The sequence below is a fragment of the Molothrus aeneus genome, chromosome 22 (assembly GCF_037042795.1).
Source record: "Molothrus aeneus isolate 106 chromosome 22, BPBGC_Maene_1.0, whole genome shotgun sequence".
In the NCBI taxonomy this organism is placed as follows: domain Eukaryota; kingdom Metazoa; phylum Chordata; class Aves; order Passeriformes; family Icteridae; genus Molothrus; species Molothrus aeneus.
Genome location: NC_089667.1, coordinates 5372087 through 5378086, shown reverse-complemented (window position 1 = coordinate 5378086; position 6000 = coordinate 5372087). Strand labels below are relative to the sequence as shown.

Here is a 6000-nt window from a genome sequence, read left to right as displayed (position 1 = left end):
TCTGAGGGGATGTTCTGTGTGGCCTCCCTGAGATCCCGTCACTGCTGCCTTCATCTGTTCCCTGTCCCTAAAGTGGCAAAAACCCCAAATTCCCTCAATATTGCACCTCCTTCAATCACTCTGCTCCCCCAGGGCTCTCTCACTGCCTGTGCAGCACCTGAGAGGGGCTGGGATCCATTTTTGGGAAGCTTTGGGCACTAAAATCCCCAATCCTATTTCTGGGATGAGGTGGCAGTTCCCAAATGGGGAATGAGGGTGTGGAGCAGCCTCCTCAGCTGGGAGCAGGAATATCCTCCCAAACCCTGCATCAGGACTTGGCAGATGCCACTCCTGGCTCTCCAGCTCCTTGAGATTCACCCACATTTTCCTTTTTGCATGGAAGACAAGGCAAACAAACTGTTCCACAGAATGTTCCTTATTTATCTAACTCATCCTACCAACTTCTTGGAGCTATCTAAATATATATTTATAATTAGCTGGGCTTTTTTATATAACTACCACAGGCTACTTGCTCCTCTCACTGCTTCCTTCAGAGCAGCTCTTATCTATAAAATTATCTCATTTGGATGCCTTCTATTACCAATAAAAACTTGTTATGAACCTGGCTGAAAAAAAATCCCACTCATAAGAGATTTATTCTTTGTGTCTCAGTCAAATCTTGACTTTCAGTGCCTTTTATCCCCTGAAATCTCTCAGCTCTGCTTGAATTTGACTTTTTTTTTTTTTTTTTTTTTGCAGAGGGGCTGTTATTTACTGTTCTGCTGAAATACAGCCACCTATGAAGATAAATGTAGCAGTTTTTTTTCAATGATTCACTGCTCACCTCCACGTCAGTCTGAGATCAGAGCCCCTCTCCCTGCAGCTGACAGGGAAAAGGGAATTTAATTGCCTGGATAAATAACCTGCTATGAGGGAAGCAGTGGGCACTGCTGGGGGCTCTTTGTTCCAGGTGTCTGGAGCTGGAGGTGTGGGAGTATTCCCAAAAAAAAAAAAAACCAGCCTGAAATTTGGGGAATATTGGGGCAGATTCATCCATGTGCAGCACCACAGGATTTCCCACACCCTCCTGGCAACGCTGCTGCTGGGGAAGGGTTTGGGGCTGGATGGAGGCACCAAAAAGTGTTTGGGGCTGCTTTTAGACCTCAAAATGTGTTTGGGGCTGGGTTGAGGCCCTGGGTTTGGACTGAGACCCCAAAGAGTGTTTGGGTCTGGGTTGAGACCCCATAAAGTGTTTGGATCTGGATTGAGGCCTCAAAAGGTGTTTGTGACTGGATGGAGACCCCATAAAGTGTTTGGGTGTGGACTGAGACCCCAAAATGTGTTTGGGTCTGGATGGAGACCCTGGACTGTATTTGGGTCTGGATTGAGACCCCAAAAAGTGTTTGGGTCTGGATGGAAATCCCATAAAGTGTTTGGGTTTGGGTTGAGACACCAAAAAGTGTTTGGGGTGTGGATTGAGGCCCTGGGGCTGGATTGAGACCCCAAAGTGTGTTTGGGTCTGGATTGGGAGCCCAAATCATGTTTGGGTCTGGATTGAGACCCCAAAACAGGTTTGGATCTGGATGGAGACCCCAAAAAGTGTTTGTGTGTGTCCTGAGACCCCAGAACAGGTCTGTGTCTGCCCCGAGCTGAGCTGCTCTGGCTCCAGGCCTTTGTGCTGCTCTCTGGGACAATCAACTCCATTTGCCAGCCCTGCTGCCCCTCCCTGTGCCCGGGTGACCTCAGGGCCCATCCTGGCAGGGATTCCCGGGGCAGGAGCACCCCGAGCCCTGCCCTGAGCACCCCCGAGGGCTTTTGGAAGCCTCAGCAGCTCCTCCCTGCCTGTGAGCGCCCTGGGTGTGAGTGGGATCCCTCCCCCTCCGTAACACTTGGGATTTGCAGCCTCACACCAACAACAGCTCCTTCCCCAAACTGCATTTTCTGGGTCACCAAACCCTCCAGCTTTGGCAGGGAACTGTGTCACATCACCTCATTCATAAAATGACCAAGCTCTATTTTAAACCTCGCTGGGTGCCTTCCCTCCCCCTGCTCTCCCCACGTAACACTTCCCAGCAGAAGGCACCGAGGAAACCTCTCTCCTCTGATTGGAATCCTGGATTTTTTCCCCCCCCAAACCAAACCAGGTTTCTTTGCAGGCACTTTCTGGAGCTGTCTCCTCTGGATTCCTGCTTTCAGCTCACCCTGTTGGCTGCCAAGGTGCTTTAACTTGGGATTCCGCTCTGATTTAGGCCGTGCCATGGAAATTCTGGAGAAATTCTGGGTTTCCAGGTCTGGTAATTGCACGAAGGACTCAGGGCATGGCAGAGATGGATCTGAACCACACAAAAAATCTCTACACGAGAGTGAGGTGCTGGCACAAGGCAGGAGCCATGGGGAAGGTGCAGAACCCACCTGGATCAAGGTGGATGGGGAAGCCCTGCCTGGCCCAGGTGTGACCGTGCTCACAGGGGTCTGAGGATGAGGGAGGAGACGAGGATCTGACTCCATGTTTCAAAAGGCTGATTTATTATTTTATTATATATATTACATTAAAACTATACTAAAAGAATAGAAGAAAGGATTTCATCAGAAGGCTGGCTAAGAATAGAAATAGAAAAAGAAAGAATGATAACAAAGGCTTGTGGCTTGGCTCTCTGTCTGAGACAGCTGGGCTGTGATTGGCCATTAATTAGAAACAACCACATGAGCCCAATCCCAGATGCACCTGTTGCATTCCACAGCAGCAGATAACCATTGTTTGCATTTTGTTCCTGAGGCCTCTCAGCTTCTCAGGAGGAACAATCCTAAGGAAAGGATTTTCCATAAAAGACGCCTGTGACACCCAGGTGTGCTCAGAGCTGAGGGGAGAGGTGGGATCTGCCCAGCTCCCACTCCTGGAGCTGGCACAGAGGCTGCTCTGGGTATCCCAGCTCTCTGCCAGCCAAACCTCACCCAGGCAGGGCTGAGCCTGGACCTGCAGGGCCACGGTTGTTAATTAGCAGCTCAGATGAGGAAAATGCTCATCAGTTCCAGGAATAATAAATGCTGGGAATGGCCTGCTGGGCAGGGACATGGGGACAAAAGGATCTGCCACAAAGCCACTGACTTGTAGCTGTTGTCCTGAGGGAAATGATGTGTAAAAGGACGAGCTCAAACACCCCATGCCTGTTACCTGTGCATCTCATGAGTAATTTGTCTCTGAGGCAGAGGCGTTTTATTTTTCTCCTCTGAAGCTGATTCTTTTCCTCCAGCTTATTTCTCCTCAGCAGGAGGGGAAGATGAATTTCTGTCAAATAATAGTTCATTGCTCTTAATGCAAGAGTCCAATTAAGTGATGGTTTAGAAGCTTTGCTTTCCTCGCCATTGCAAACAAACAGAACCAGGAGGACAGGGCTGCAGCACTGCAGGCAAGGCTGGAGCACCCGAGGGGTCAGGATCCTGCCTGGAATTTCCAGCCTCACACCAGGGATGGCTCTGTCCCCCTCCTGCTGCCCAGGGCTGCCTGATGCCTTCTCCCAGCCTGGGCTGCTGCTCAGGGCACCAGGAGGAGGTGGTGGGAGATTTCAGATTTCAGCAGCTGGGAGCAAAATTATCTCACTTGTGTCCTTCTCAGAGAAACAGAGGAGTTGGAGGGAAACTGGTGGTGCTGGCAGGGAGTCCCAAAGCAGTTGAGGATTTGGGATGTGTGGGGAGCAAGCAGAGCTTTCCCAAACCCAGCTGTCCCAGTCAGAGGTGTTTAGTCTGGGCTTAAAGCTGGTCACTGTTGGCAGCAATAGTTCCAGTGCCACACTGGTCCTTGCCCTGCATCCCAGATTCTTGTTCTCCCTCCATCCTTAGAATCACCAAACCACAGAACAGGCTGAGCTGGGAGGGACCCCCAGGATCACCCAGTGCAGCTCCTGGCCCTGCTCAGACACCCCCAAATCCCACCCTGGGCATCCCTGGAGCTCTGTCCAGCCCCTCCTGGAGCTCTGGCAGCCTTGGGGCTGTGCCCATTCCCTGGGGAGCCTGGGCAGTGCCAGCACCCTCTGGATGCTGAGATCCACCCCTTTCCCTGAGATCCATCCCAAACCTCCCATAGCACAGCTCTGTGCCTCATCCTCTCTGCATCCTGCCTGGTCCTCCTTCCATCCTCAGGGTCCTGTTCTTGCTGCCTCTCTCCATCCTGCCCACTCCTGTTCACCCGTGGTCCCTTGCTCTCCCTGCATCCTCCCATCCTGCCTGGTCCTCTTTCCATCCTTAGTTCCCTGCATCCCCTGATCCATCCCACTTGCCTACTCTCCCTGCATCCCTTCATCTCGCCCTGCTCTCCTCTCATCCCTCCATCCACCCCGGGTCTCCCACTCTCCTCTCATCCCTCAATCCTTCCTCATCCTCTGCCCTCCTCTCATCCCTCCATCCATGCTGGTCCCCCTGATCTCCTGATCCATCCCTGTCTCCTGCTCTCCTCTCATCCCCCCCATTCATCCCTGTCCCCTGTTCTCCTCTCATCCCTCCATCCATCCCAGATCCTCTCCTCTCCTCTCCTCTCCTCTCCTCTCCTCTCCTCTCCTCTCCTCTCCTCTCCTCTCCTCTCCTCTCCTCTCCTCTCCTCTCCTCTCCTCTCCTCTCCCTCCATCTCCCCCTGATCCATCCCTGTCCCCGCTCTCTCCGTGCGGTGCCGGGGGCCCGGCGGTGCCGGTGCCCGGGCAGCGCCCCCCGCCCGCCCCCTGCAGTTCCCGGTGCCGCCGCCGGGGACCCGCGGCCGCCGCTGCCGAGCGGGGCCGGAGCGGCCGCGGGCAGAGCCCAGCCCAGGTACGAGCCGCGGGCAGCGCCGGGGGGATGCGGGGCGCGGGGGGGACGGCGGCGGGGCCGGGGGGCGGGCACGGCTCCCCCGGGACCCCCGAGGGATGCTCGGCACGGCCGCTGCGGAGCCGCGGGGCCGGGAGCGCTCGGAGCCGCAGCCGCCGCCGCTCGCTGGCTGCCGGCGGTGCCCCTGGCTGGCACTCGGTCCCCCCCTCCTCGGGCACATCCAGCCCTCCCTGGGCTCATCCAGCCCTTCCTGGGCACATCCATCCCTCCCCGGGCACATCCAGCCCCCCCCCCGGCCACAGCCGGTGCCCCCCGACCGCTTCCCGCACTCGCTGAAGGACTTTGGGACCAGCCCTTTGCGGTGTTTTAGCGCACCAGGAGTTGAAAAATGCCACGCTCGGGCTCTTAGCAGAGCTGAAGTTCAAAGAGCGCGGGGAGGGGACGCTCGGTGTGGCTCCAACTCGTGCGGATCACCTGGGAGCGGCTCCCGGGTGCGGGAGCGTGCGGAGGGAGGGAGGGAGGCAGGGATGCTGCCCGGGGCTCGCCTGGTGCCACGCTCGGAGGAGGCGAGGAAAACGCTCTTTAACTCGTACTCGCTCAGGCTCTGGATGGGGGAGGGAAGGGTCGCTGTTCTGGAAGGCGTTTGTGCGGAGTTGTGCTGGGGAACGATTCGCGCTGGGATCGCGGAGGTGCTCGCCGTGTGCGCAGCCGTGCGGGGCTGATGCTCGCAGACTCCTCCGGTGAACCGGCAGCGCCGAGCCCGGGCAGTGTGCGGGGAAAACTCCGCGCAGAAACCTCTCCCTAGGCCCAACTTTATTCCGGCTGATTGATGCCCAAACTCCGGCTTAGCTGCGGCTCGGGCCGGGGCTCTGCGTAGCTGCGGGATGCTGCAAGTGCCGCTGGGCTCTCGCCATCCGCCGGGCCGGATTCTCTCTCTGGCTGGGATCGAGCCCGCGGGGTTGTGGCCCTGGGGGAGCTAACCGGACCCCCGTGGGGGTGGCTTTGTCGCCACACGCGTGTCCTTCGTGGGGAGGTGTCAGCCTCCCGGAGCATCCAGCGCCGTGCCCGCCTCCCCGGGGAGCAGCGTTAGCGAGGGATGCTGAGGGACAGCTCCGCTCGCTCTGCCACCGCATCCCGGCCGCTCTGACGGGGCTCCAGCAGCGCCCACCCCTCGGCAGATCCCCCCAGGAGGAGCCGGCCCCCCTTTGTCTCAGCTTTTCCTCCGGCAGC

General features: G+C 56.9%; 1 protein-coding gene across 1 annotated transcript in view; it reads left to right on the top strand.

Moving 5' to 3' along the window:
* The first annotated feature begins 4733 nt into the window (after nucleotides 1-4733).
* GRIK4 (glutamate ionotropic receptor kainate type subunit 4) overlaps nucleotides 4734-6000 on the top strand; it is a 212832-nt gene continuing 211565 nt past the window's right edge. Inside the window, exon 1 of the mRNA XM_066564315.1 lies at nucleotides 4734-4773. The gene's annotated coding sequence lies outside the window, so the exon portion shown is untranslated. The remainder of the gene's footprint in view (nucleotides 4774-6000) is intronic.